The sequence below is a fragment of the Falco biarmicus genome, chromosome 3 (genome assembly GCF_023638135.1).
Source record: "Falco biarmicus isolate bFalBia1 chromosome 3, bFalBia1.pri, whole genome shotgun sequence".
Taxonomy (NCBI): Eukaryota; Metazoa; Chordata; class Aves; order Falconiformes; family Falconidae; genus Falco; species Falco biarmicus.
In genome coordinates, this window is record NC_079290.1 from 34,138,086 (window position 1) to 34,152,425 (window position 14,340).

The 14,340-nt window shown below is 37.1% G+C and overlaps 1 long non-coding RNA gene across 1 annotated transcript; it reads left to right on the forward strand.

Moving 5' to 3' along the window:
* Nucleotides 1-3,882: 3,882 nt before the first annotated feature.
* LOC130146429 (uncharacterized) lies at nt 3,883-9,591 on the forward strand. Its single transcript, XR_008820908.1, has 2 exons — nt 3,883-4,049; nt 8,684-9,591. It is a non-coding gene; the product is annotated as an uncharacterized LOC130146429 (long non-coding RNA).
* Nucleotides 9,592-14,340: the final 4,749 nt, after the last annotated feature.

Below are 14,340 nucleotides of genomic sequence, written 5' to 3' on the forward strand. Positions count from 1 at the left end.
TAAGTATGCTGTTGCCTCGGCCATAATAAATTAACTTACTTTATCTAATCAAAACAATTCACAAGGCACAGAATTATGATGTGAACTCAAAATCAGGCATCACTGTGCAACATCCCAGATAACCGGACATTCAAATTAAGTCTCTCTCACGCTGTTTGAATCCATTGTGTTTCTGATCATTCCTGTTCCATCTCATCAGCATACTTTGTGCTGAAAATTGATTGGATATTTAAACTGTGTTGTGATGCATAAATATAGCGACAACATTGATTTTTCTAATGAATCTAGTTAATTCCTAGTGTAGGAGCAGTACTGAAAAACAGCGATACAACCTTTTCTGATGGGTAAAATATATTGAGAACATCCTTTTCTTTGCCACACCAAGTTCAAGCTATTTGTATCTAAGCATGTTTTCCAAATTTGTTTTTTCTCTAAGTAACTCATAATAAATATCATGACTAAATATGAAAGCTAATATTACAAAGCTGCAAATAGAAATGTAACAAAAAAAGGGAAAAGATTATACATAATTGTAGTCTAATATAATTGATTGTAAGAATGAATGTGGTGTACATTTTTCTTTCATCAGCTTAGAATATCTGGGGGCTTTTTAGTGCCGTTTGGTGTTTTGGTGGAAGTTGCTTTGATTGTGCTCTTATTTCTTTTAGATATATCAAATGGGATGATTTGCTTATATAAAACCTCATGACCTGGTCCACCACCTTCAAAATTTTTTACCACAGAAGCAGACACATTATATCAATCTCTATGTCTAAAATTACACTTCTATAAAGTTTTTAAACCATACTTAGCAGTTCATCACAAGTAACTGGAGTAAATGTGATCACCCTCTTTTTATAGATAGGAAAACTGAGACAGCAGAGCACTGAACTTTATTAAAAGAGGACAGTGACCTTGTGTACTGGGTTTCAATGGGATAAAGTTAATTTTCTTTATAGTAGCTTCTGTGTGGCTATGTTTTGGATTTGTGCCCAAAGCAGTGTTGATGACACACTGATGTTTTAGCTATTGCTGAGCAGCGCTCACACAGCGTCAAGGCCTTTCCTGCTCCTCACCCCACCTCACCGTCCAGCAGGCTGGGGTGCTTGAGGAGCTGGGAGGGGGCACAGCTGGGACAGCTGACCCCAGCTGGCCAAAGGGATATGCTTTACCATATGATGTCACACAGCAATATATAGCTGGGGAAAGAACGGGTGATGTTGGGAGTGATGGCGTTTGTCTTCCCAAGTAACTATTAATACATACTGGAGCCCGGCTTTCCGGGAGATGGCTGAACACCTGCCTGCCAATGGGAAGTGGTGAATGAACTCCTGGATTTGTTTTGGTTGCTCATGCAGCTTTTGCTTTATCTATCAGACTGTCTTTATCTCAACCCACAAGTTTTCTCACTTCTACCTTTCCAGTTCTTCCTCATCCCACTGGTGGGAGGAGTGAGTGAGTGGCTGCGTGAGGCTTAGCTTCCCGCTGGGGTTGAACCATGGCATGGGTATAAAGGAACCTTCTAGCAGCTTTTCACAGAGTCCACCCCTGTAGCCCCCTGCTAAGAAAACCTTCCCATGCAAACACAAGACAGATGCCTATGAGAAACTTCAACCAGAAAGAAACCTCACAGAAGTTGCTACCAATCCTACTGACCAACACTGTCCTATGTTTCCTGTCTTCTCTACCACCTAAATTTCTCTGCTCTTTGTTCTGTATTTATTTTGTAGGCTTCTTGGGTCAGTGGCTATATTTTAGCACTATCTTTCTACAGCAGCTACTGTAAAAGAGTCTCAGAAAGTTCAAAGAAAATATAAAGAAATTTTTTTTCTTGATCTCCCTGGTCAGTACCTTTGATACAGTGATTTCTGAGAGCTATGAGATAGAATTGGGTCCATTAGATTCAATTTAAAGAATTTAAAGAGAGTATGAGGGAAATAGCTCATACTCACATGCAGTAATTAAGAGGAATAATTTTTTTAGAAATTTAGTGCAGCTTTTTAAGCAAGTGTCTTTTGATAATATTTATATGCTATGAAAAAATAAAATTGAATATTGCTGTTGTGACTATTTTATGACAGCTCTGAGAATATATTGTAAATTTTTATGCTGTCACAAAGCATAGATGCAAGCAATCCCCATGTACAAATATTGGTAGGTGGACAAATTGACACGATAGCTCTCACTTACTTTCTGCTTCACTTTGTGTTATTTTTTCCCAGACAAATGTAAAAATATTGAGACAGTAATTTTTAGAGTATTATACTACTTTGTATTCTTAGTTAACAAGTTAATATGTAGTGAGCCATGCAGTAAAATGAATACTCTCATCATAATCTTGTTCAAATCTAATTTCCTCTAGGTCAGTTTGAGGAAAATCCTTAGCTGGTGTACCTGTTGTAATTGCACTGAGTTCAGCGTATATCCTTCATTTATAAATATATTGAATCTCCAGATTCACTTACCTGTATGATAGCTGTTTGGAGAAGCATTTGAGCTTCCTGATCCAGACTTAGGAAGAAAATAATAATAAAAAAAAAAAGATTAAAAGTAACAAAGTCTAATAGTTTCCAAAACTGTTTTTTCTTAATGCCTGTCTTAACCACTCTGAAGTCCAAATGCTGAAATTCACTGTCTCGATGAAATGCTTTCCTGTAAACAATGGGTTTAGTTTGTTTTACTTCTGCACAAAGATAACATTTGCTTTTAAAATAATTTTCATAAGGGCTAAACGGTGCCCACAAGACACGGTTCATTGTAATGATGGCATAATAAGGTTATACCTTATGGTGCAGCCTAAATGACTCTTCCTTAGTTTGGGAACTAGCAGTTGTTTGCTGTTAGCCTATTACAGAAACAAATCACAGTCCTACACTGTTAACTGGCTCTTTGAGACACCCCACCTGTTCCCTTCAGGGGCCAGGGAAAAGCAGCACTGCAATGCGTGCAGAGCCAGCTTCATCTGCTCCTCCAAAGCTGAAGGGGGTTTGGTTCTGCCTTGTATAATGGATATATCTACCCCTAAATCTGTTTGGAAATTACAGAAACCCCACATAGTCTACAACTCTTTGAAACACTTCCCATAAAACTCTTAATATAGCTTCTGGCATACACACGTAGACAGACAGCTATAGAGTAAAAGGTAGATAAAGTGAAAAAGCTGAGAGAAGTCTGTTACCATAGAGTTTCTACCATTTTAAAGGAGTGTGACTGAAAACTGAATCTTGCCCAAGATCTGTTCCTTACAACACTTTGCGTTAAATCAGACTTATAGCTCTAGGTGCATTAAGTAGACAGCTAACAGTAAAGCAACTGTAGAAAACTGTCAGGTTGCTCAGGGCCTGATCCTGCAAACATGAACAGACACACAGAGCTTTATGAAAGCTAGTTTTCCCAAGGAGGTAAATGAAATGACATGTAGAAAATGTATTTATTCCTGTGCATGTCTGCAAGGATGGATCTTCTATTTTATAACTTCTAAAGTCATGAAGCAATAAAACCAAAAACACTGAAATAGCCTGATTTGCCCTATAGTGCTGGAGAGAATAACTAAGAATAGAGATTGCCACAGAGGAAGTGAAATATAGGATGCAGGTCCGTTGAGCAGAGCAATCGGTTTCTGGCTTTCAATTGTACTGGCAGAGGTCATCTCCCTGGTGACAGAGAGATCAGTTGCTGCTGGCAAGGAGATTTACAAATGGTTATGTACAGGATGTTCTATGACTCTATTGCATAACTGTAGGTTACCAGTAGTCATGCTTTTCAGCAAAGCTATATGTGGGTTATTGGATAATCATTACTTTCCTCTAGTGACAGGAATGCATTGCCCAGTTTGAACTGCTGACAGGTAGGTATGCAATGGATGGAGCAGAGGTCGAGCAGGCTGTGCAATATGAATGGTGAAATAAAGCCAGCATCTTCTCAATCTCTTTCTTTATGATGTTGACCCACAGACCCCAGCGTGGGTGGACTGTCATCCAGGATGCACATCATGAACCACTTCATTTCTCAGAGGGAAAGACTTCAAGAACATGTTTATCTCAAGGCAGGTCAGGCCAGAGGGCTTTCACTCTTTTCTTTTGCAAGTACCAGCTTTTCTCTGTAACTCACTGCCTCGTCCTACATGTGCCAGCCTAAGATCAAAAGGGCTGCCTGCCTCTTCTGAGGCTGTAATGCTGCTCTAATCCCATCATTAAGAAGCACTTGAAAGTGTACATTACTGGCAATTTTATGATAAATTCTGTACCTGGAGAAGTAGACAGAATTTTAGCTTTGGTTAACCTCGCAGTCTTCCTTTTTGCACCTACTGTATAATTTTCTTATCTGATTGTAATTATGCCCAGGTGTCCTCTTTAACCATAACTTTTGACAAGATGGTTTGTTTTTCTCAATAAATGATGACTGACAAGTAAGAACTCCACTTCCCATTTCCCATCACTTATACAGTGAATAACATATAATGAATCAAAACTCAACCTCCCTGTCTAAAATAACATGCCATTAAAAAAAAATAATAAATTAAAGCTTTACTAAACTGTGGCAAATATGTCTTATTTCAACTATCAATAACAGCTGCAGTAACTTTTATTAATTTATTTTAGAAGTTAAACTGTCTTGTACAAATGAAAAATATTTAGCAGCAGAGAAAAACCCTCAGCAAAATCTAGAAACTACTGCAAATTTCAGCAACTCTTCTTCTATCAGCAGAAAAAAACTCCATTTAACTAGCTCTCAGTAATTAAATAGCACAAGAAGAAAACTGAATACAGAAAATATTAGATATCCTTCTACAAAAAGGCAGAAAAGAAGAGGGTCCCAAAGCATGCAACAGAAAATTATTAAGTTCATAGATTAATTGTTGAGACTAGAAAAGAACTTAAACTAGGAAGAATAGTAACTGGCTTATTTATAAAATACCCACCAGCAGTCCACTGAAAAATACTAAATGACTTTCAGGAGTCCATCCAGATGTGAAAGTAAAAAAAAAAAAAAAAAAAGACCTTTAAAAAAGCAGTATCTCTGCTTTTCAAATGGTAACAGAGTTAATATCTATAATTAGTATGAATGCTTCAAAACAAAAAAAAATACTTATGTTATTGGGAAGACCTTTTTCACTGAGTGAAAATTTTGTCTTTTAACAACAAAAGCACTCTACCAGATCCTACTCATCAATGCTAATTTTAATGAAACTGCAGAAAGTTGGAAGACTCTGCTTCTAGTCTTTAGATGTCAACAAACTCCAACTGTTTAAATTGTGCAAGACCAAGAGATTCAGATAATCAAGTAGGGTCAACCACAGAAATATTGTAGCCATAGAAAGGAAAGAATAGGACTTGATGCCAGCTGCTTTTCTTTAAGCTGAAATTATGTTAGAAATCATCCCAGCACAAAAAATACAGCATCAGTAGTTTACAGGACTCAGGATATAATGATGTTAGTTACCAGGTGAAAAATATTTCCAAAGTAAGCATCACTTATATTGCAGCATCTTATATGGGAGAAAATTAAACAGTAGTAGCAACAATGGAGAAATTTAGTTTAGACAAGCAAAGGGGAAAAAATTGAAAATCCATCATGGTATTATAACCTCTCATATTGATTTGAATATTTCCTAAATGAAAAATATTTTTGCATATAAAAACACTGTTTGGTCTCAAAGATACTAGTGCTGTTACAGTGATGTTTTGAAAGTATGACCTTAGATGTTTGGGTTTATGTTATCTTCATGTTCCTTGACAGTCTGACCCTACAGTTTTACTCAGTGGCTTTAATACTGCCTTTCAAAATGTTATTCATCAGTACTTTCTGTATGTGTCTCACTCTGCATGTGCAAGATGGAGGTGCAGTGATAAAATACAATGAGCAAAAGGTATTAATCCTGCACTCTTAGATCATTCTTGCTCACTAATGCATCATGAAATATTTATTCAAAACAATCCAAACTCCGGTTACTTCTAATCACTCTCAAAAAAACACAACAGGCAACAAGGACATTTCCTTTTTCTCCACTGAAGTATGTAGTTTCTTCTTCAGAAAGCATCTACTGATGTTCACTGATGTCAACCTGAGTTATGAACAGCCACCATTCCCATTGCAAAACTAGTTGCACTGCAGCCCTGAAAAGCCACGGAGAGAGTGTTATAGTATTAGGAAAGGTGGTTGCTTGCATTTGTCAGAAGTCTTACACCTTAAGATCCAGAATTCTAGCAAACGGAAGCTGTTACAAGGAATTGAACTGAAATGAAAGGGTCTCTTTGCAGACGGATTACCTACAAAACACTTCATAAGATTAGGGTCTGACACTCACTCTGCAGATAGGTTCAGCAGAAAACACATGCAAAAGAAAAATCCTGTATTTAGTGCTTATCTCAATATTAGAAAACTGAGAAATGTTCACCAGATATATAGCACATTCACTGACAAATCAGTTGTCCTCGTATAAAAAGTCACATGGTGAAGTATTGTCTTCTGAAATCAATGACAGTACTCTCAATGAGTTCAGAATCTCACGACTTCATCAGCCTTATATGTATGTGTAAGTACAGGGGATAAAGGGTGGCTGTGACTTTTACTTCTGAATTTCCCCACCTTTTGGAAACTGCATCCACTGTGTACTAATCTTTGCGCAGTATACATATCACTGTCAATACACTTCTAAAAAAATAAAAAATCCTGTCTCGGAGACTGAAATTCATTTTTTGGATTGATTTCTGGCTTTTTTTCGGTGGTCTATTTATAATTTCAAGGAGTATTGAATATTTGAACATACAGAAGAAGAAAGCTTTTTATCCCCTCTAGCAGACATTCCAACTTGTTAGCTAGGTTCTCTTAACATTATGATGTCTTAGGCTGCAAATTTGAAAAAAAAACCCTCACTGATTGCAAGCATTCCTAATGCCATTTTATTGGATTCCTATTAAATAGATATAACGTGTTAGGGTATATTGCACAAAGCTAAAAGAAATACTTCTAAAATACATAGAAGTTACAAACCAGTGAGATCTCTTGATTTCTAATCCAGCACTCATCTTTGCATTGCTTTTTACGTTGCAAGACCAGTAGCTGAACAATATGCAAAAATATATGCAACGAAATGAGAAAAATCATATACTTTTCCTATAAAGTTACACTTTATCAAATATCTTTAGCCAACACACTGATAATCTTATCTCTAAATGCTTTTAGGCCACTTCCTATTAACTCTTGGTAAGCATTTATGAGACACAGTCCATTGCAGCAGATTCCTGTTATTGATCGCCCCTGCTCTGTTTTTAATCTTTTACAATGCATTAAATTCCTTTTATCTGTATATGTACAAGACCCCTTTCAATTAGTTTAGTTACTACTATTGCAATAGCATGTCTGGTATCTATGTAAAATGTGCAGTAGTCAAAGAAAGCATTGCCAATACACAGGGTACTTTAGTATGACTGGGACTACTCCCATTTTTAATGATTTTAGTAGGAGAATCCTTACTGCTTTATTTCTCAGTATTGTCTACATAACACTTTGATGTTTTAGATTCAAATCAATTATCAAAACATATACCTTGTTATCTGTTGCCTACTGAGTCTGGACTTTTCCTCCTTTTTTTCTGTTTTTAGGAAGAAAATATGGATTTTGCAATACCAACTTAGACATGCAAAGGGCTCAACAGAATAAATAATGCAGTTTTCAGGCTAAGCACTCCATTTAGTGCTTTTCAGCTTTGAAGGTGACATGGGTAATAGCTGCAAAATCAACTGGGCTCTTTTTATTTCACCTAGTATCACCAGATCAAAATAATACTACTTAAACTGAGACTGCAAACAAATACCCTCTTTTTGTTTTTCCTGTCCTAGTTTCTAACAATTCCCCAAAGAAATAAGTTCCTTGATGTTAGCAAGAAGAAAAAATTATCTTCCATTTATGAAGGATCCTAAATGGCCAGGAGTGTGACCAGTGAGAAATCACAGGCTTCAGTACAACACACACGCTTATCAGAATCTTGCAAAATCAGCTTTCTGAATCTAGTTTGGTATAATGAGTATCCCGATAAAGCACCAGTACACTTTGGTATGAAATGCAGTACAATTCCATTCTTCACAGAAGTGTGTCATCATTGAAAGAAAAAGGATAATTATATTTATAGGAGAAAATATACCTAGGAGTACTTTTTATGTGTTATATTTTCATATAGAATACCTTTTTTTCATTCTTAGAGAAGACAATGACATTTAGTTTTGATAAGCAGGTAAAAACCAAATTTTTCAGTTTTTCAGTGGCTTATTTTATTGTGCATTGGTAATCGACACAATTGTAATTGGAATTATGTGTGTTCATTTAAAATTGACCTTGCTGAGCTATATTTATTTTCAAAAGATGTCTCCTACATCCAGAAACTCCTATTCAAACATTGGCTTATCAAGCTCTACATTTCTTTCATTTTTATGAATAAAGCTCAGCTCTGTTTCCTGACTAGGATAGCCTAAAGATTGAATCTTAATCTGTTCAATATTTTCTAGCATATTCTATGGAACCAGAAGATTCACACTGTATCTAATACTTTTCTTTTCTTTTCTTTTTTTTTTCTTTTCTCCTTTCCTTCACAAAATTAATTTAACAGAGCATGGTAAGTCCTGAAATATATAGCTTTTTTCTTTACACTATAATGGCTAATCAAGATTTACTTGGTTTTCTGCAGTGCTATTTCATGTACTGCAGCACCCCCTTGGATGGTCTATTACCCTGAACATCTCTAGTGCCTAAAGAAGAGAAAAGAGCAAAGAAAAATATTTGCTGGATCACCAGGAACATCTGGCTGCACTTTTCAATTTGCTAACACAAGCACTCTTAGCTGCATCCTGCCAATGACTATCAGCCAAGGAATCTGCCATCATTTTAGGATATGTGCATGATTGCAAGAAAGGGGGAAAGATAATCTTATGAGAAGACCATGTCTTGGAAGAATGTGCCTTGTGCTGGTGGGTGTAGTGAGCCACAGCAGAAGACATTGTAAGGAGACAGTGTCTTTGAGCAGAGTATAATCACAGACCTTGACTGTAGAGACCTGTATGTTAGCATGAGGAACAAGTATAGAACCTGTACTGCGACTGTCTTTGACTCATTCCTATGGCAATGTGTAGGAGCATACTGCTCTCAGTGAACATCAGTGAGTACTGGATGAGCTTGGCTTATTAACTGCAACAGAGAAGCTTTACATGGTTCCCAGACAGTGCATGTGGATGACTCTATCTATAAGTATTGCTTTGTCCTGAGATTAAGCAGCCTACCTGCATGAAACAGCCCTTTACCTGACAGCAGAAATGATTAATGGATTTGTTTACCTCTAAGAAAATCTGGTAAATGGCAATGCACCTGACCATGGACAGCATCTGCAGAGTGTGCCATGATCAGCGTGAAAGTGCTTGTCTGATGCTGCAGCAACCAGCATCGCCAGCATCACCAAGGACATCAGATTGCTATTTCCTATTCTATTGCTTCCATTAACATCAGAAAGGACATAAGTTTATTATCACCTTTTCTACCATTTTCTTGCTATCACCTTTTCTACTATTTCTATGCTTTCCACAATAAACTAGTTAATTAGCACTTGGGTGTCCATACCTTCCTTCTTAGGATACAAAAAGAACTGGTACCCCCTCAGTGCAAAACAAGTCAGCCCATGAACAGACTGTAAAACTGAACGCAAACATTGCCAGGACCTCCCTGTCAGAAAGGTCAGTATTAAATCACCCATTTTTCCTAAGTGAAACTAAACTTTTTTCTCCTTTAGATCTGATCAATGCTAATTATTCTTCTTTTCTGTATAGAAAAACTGTCATATACTAATTCTGTGAGTTTGCTCTACAGCACAAATGAGCATTACTAACAGTGAATAAAAGAAATCACACTAAGGGAAAACCTCTGTATTTTCACACACCACTAATAAGGCTTTTGAGTATGTTCTCTGTGATGTTGGCAGACTAAATCAGATGATTGATCATTAGCCAATTTCCAAGAAGGCCTCAGGCAAGAGCAGTATCAAAAAAACCCACTTTAAACACTATAAGCTTCTATATGTAAATTAATGGGAAATAGGAATACACATGAACAAGCTGTAGATTATCCATAAATTTTTAACTTTTTTTTTTCTTCCCCTATAACTGTAGACAGTTCTTGGAAAATTTTGTAGCTTTTACTCATGGTGGGGGTTTTGTAGTTTGGATTTTATTATATGGGAATCAATTACAATGCTAACACAAAGAGCAAGTTTAATGAACAAATTTTCATACCAGTGTACTTGATTTAAAATTTTCACTTCTTTTCAAACAGCAGTATTTCAGGGTTTGGAAACTTGTGATAACTAAAAATGTAGGTTTGCTTCAGAAATCACTCTGCCCATTTCAGAAATCTTTATAAATTATCTCAAACAAAATGGAGAGAGAAAGTGGAGATTTGGATCACTGATCTAGAAAACACTTTAGCTGAATATGGCTTCTCTCTTTTTTCTTGGATCAATGATACTAAAGTGCTGTGGTTGCACACAATGGATGACATGAAAAATGAGAACGAAATCCAAAATCTTACCTAAAAAAAAATCGAATTGGATCATTTACAGTTTTGTTCTACTTTGGGGGCTTAGACGCTTGGGTAAGTTAAGAAGTACCATCTGAGCTGCAGTGCAGTTGCTGGCCATGGGTCTAAAAAGATCTGACCTGCTAATTTAAGTTATAAACTCATTTATCACTGGGGGATAACCTAGTTTGTGTTACTTTCCTTCTTCTCCTGTCTAGTAACAAATACAGTTACTACAGAGCAGGAGGCATATGGAATAAGTTCCCCTGGGGTAACAGCTTCACCCACTGGAGCCCTACCTAATAAGTGCTTACATAAAAAGGATAGATTTGTTCTTAATGCATACAGAGAGTGAAACCTACCGATTTATGTCATAAAAATAGCTGTTAGTGCTTTGTTCCCTGACTAGACCTATGGAGTCATGTATCTTGGAAGGAATGAGTTGGATTTCAGTGTTTCATAAATTTGAATCCATTACCACCAGCTCAATCCCATTACCTTCAAACGTTGTGTTAAGGTTTCTCTACATGAGAGGTTACCCTGGAACAGCCATTTTCCAGCTGTTTCTCCTGATTAACTCCAAGAGTGAAACCCTCAGTTTCTGGAATAAGAAACATAATTGGAATAAGACATTTTCTGGGATCAGGAAAATTGCAGACGGACTTAATCAAGATGAGTTAAGCCACTTTAAACTGACACCTTACCTCATTCAAAGTAAGTTTTTATGTATAGGAATTATGAACCTTAAGTCATAGTTTGAAGGCAACAGAGTTACAGTGAATTTGGATGAAAAAGTTTCCTCTCTCATAAGAATGCTCAAGACCATTATTATTATGTTTGTTAATATTTTTATCTATTGTAATTATTCCATTCTCCCATAAAAGAGGGGGTGGGCGGGAAGAAACCCACAACATTTTCAAGTAGAAAATATAAAAATAAAATGCTGACATAGTAGACTTGTTCTAAATGGCCATGGCCTGTAAAAGAAAGTAGTTTTCAATTAATTGTTTCTCAAAAAAAAATCCTATCTGTGTCAAAGGTTAATTGCAATACAGGAGAAGTTCATTGTCTGAGAGGAAAGTAACCTGTTGTCATGCTTATCTCCTACATTTATTATTCAGAGCTACTGACTAGAAGACAGCATATGGGTTTTTTACAGACACAAGCAAATTACAAACGTTAAATGAGTTACAAAATCTTTCTTCCAGAACAGACACTTATTCCAGCTTCACCTGAAATATCTATAGAATGCTTTATTCTGCATTAGATTTTTTATTCCAGTTTTACCTACCTGGATGATATTTTTGTAGGTATTAAACTTCCAAGGTACTGAACATGAGGCTAGATACCAGAAAGATAGTTTGTCCTTTCAAAACACTGTCTATATTTTCCATCATTAGTTAATTCATATCCTCCTTCCATCTCCTCAAGTAGAGATGCATTGCCCTCTTGGTATTGCTGACTAAAGAGACTGTTTAATTACTTCCCTGTGAAAAAAATTATTTTCTCAAATTGCACTGTTTGTAGTTACGGAACATTGTCTATTTTTAAAAAGAGACTCAAAAACAAGGCTCTCCAGGGGGATTCTAAGGCTCTCCAGAGGGATCTGGGCAGGTTGGACCGATGGGCCGAGCCCAGTTGTAGGAGGTTCAACCAGGCTCAGTGCCGGGCCCTGCCCTTGGGTCACAGCAGCCCCAGGCAGCGCTGCAGGCTGGGGCAGAGCGGCTGGGAAGCTGCCTGGGGGAAAAGGCCCTGGGGGAGCTGGCTGACGGCCGGCTGGGCATGAGCCAGCAGTGTGCCCGGGGGGGCAAGGGGGGCCACAGCATCCTGGATTGTGTTGGAAATACTATGGCCAGCGGGACTAAGAAGTAGTTGTCCTCCTGTACTTGGCACTGGTGAGGCCACACCTCAAACCCTGTGTTCAGATTCGGGCTCCTCTTTACAAGAAAGACACTGAGGTGCTGGAGCATGTCCAGAGAAGGGCAATGGAGCTGGTGAAAGGTCTAGAGAAGAGGTCTTGTGAGGAACAGCTGAGGGAACTGGGGTTGTTCAGCCTGGAGAAAAGGAGGCTCAGGGGGGACCTTATTGCTCTCTATGACTACCTGAAAGGAGGTTGTAGCAAGGTGGGTGTCAGTCTCTTGTCCCAAGTAACAAATGATAGGGCAAGAGGAAATGGCCTCAAGTTGTGCCAAGGGAGGTTTAGATTGGATATTAGGAAAAATTTCTTCACTGATAGGGTAATCAAGTATTGGAACAGGCTGCCCAAGGACATGGTGGGATCGCCATCCCTGGAGGTGTTCAAAAAAGTTGTAGATGTGTGCTTAGGACTTTTTTCTCTCATTTCAAGCATCATGTAGAATGGAATAATTCATATCAAACCAAGCAATAGCTTAGGCAGCTAGCAACTCACAGATGAAGGTAGGATTGTCTGGGACAAGAGCAAAGGAGAGAGGGCAAAAGAAAGAAAGATGCAGAAAAGGAAATACAGAGAGCAAGGGAGAAAAAAAGAAGGGAAAGGGAAGGGTAAAGAAGAAAAGACAACCAGTCAACGAATGTCTTAAGAGAAGCAGCCACAAAACATAGAGATTATGGAAAAGCTGAGTTAGAACGAGAAAAGGAAAGAATGTAATGTCCATAGTCTTATCTATCTTTAATCTATTCTTACAGTCAATTTAGCTGAGTAAGAGCTTATCAGAGTTTAACTGTAAGAACTGGCAATAACAAACCAAGGTCAGCAGGCATTCATTTGTCTATGGCTAATTTCAAACCAGTTCACCTATATGATTTCTTAGGTCTGTTTGCTGAAAGAATGCCTTTCAAGCGTACATGTAAATGTCTGATACTAAACAGCAAATTTTTAGATGAACTCAAAGGAATATCTTCATATCTTCAAAGGAATCTTCAAAGGAATTTTGCAGAAATACTGAATGTTCTGAAGCTTTGAAATCTAAACAATACACAGCAAGAACAGCATATTTACCTTGAAGAAAAGTGAATTGTGAAATTACCATTAATTCATTGCTCATATTTGACTCCATCTTTGAAACAGGTAGCTACCTGTTGAATAGAAGAATGCAAGTGAAAAGTCATCTGTTTCTTTTCTGTCTGGTAATTTACATAGCAATTTACTTTGTTCAAAGTGTAACAAAACACTGCTGACTCAGAGTACTAGCATTCTTAATGTTTTACTGAATTAGAAATATATAAGCTAGATAAAAATCACTAGAGGATTGAAATCTAATCTCTGATATTGATAAAACAGGAATTTCAGGAAACCACAAGTAAAATCATAAAATAATTCTAGGGAGAAGCCTGATTAAGTGTAACAAGTTTGTGCTGAAAATATAAATTTCTATTAATTATATAGTAAATGTAACTTCAACCCTCCTGAAATAATGAGTAAAAATTCTAGACACCTGGAAATGCTTAGAAACTGAAGCACAACTTAAAAGAGTACAATACCGATTTCCTTTTTCTTACATAAAATAAGGGACATTTGTACAATTGCCAGTTTTATAATGAGTAAAATTTTAGAATACATTTTCAGGCATTATTTGCAGGTTCAATTCCATGTACAAGTGTAGGACGATTTCTGACTTTGCTGCACAGAAAGTTAAGAATAATATACTAAAGACAATTGCAAAATACTTTCTTCAAAAAAACATTGTCTCCTGGGTGTCTGCTCCTAGAAGCTCTGAGGGACCTGTGGGATTTGCTGTGGCAAAAGGTTATCCAGGAACCTTAGGAAAGATGTAAACATTTCTTCATTTTCCAGGCACTGAC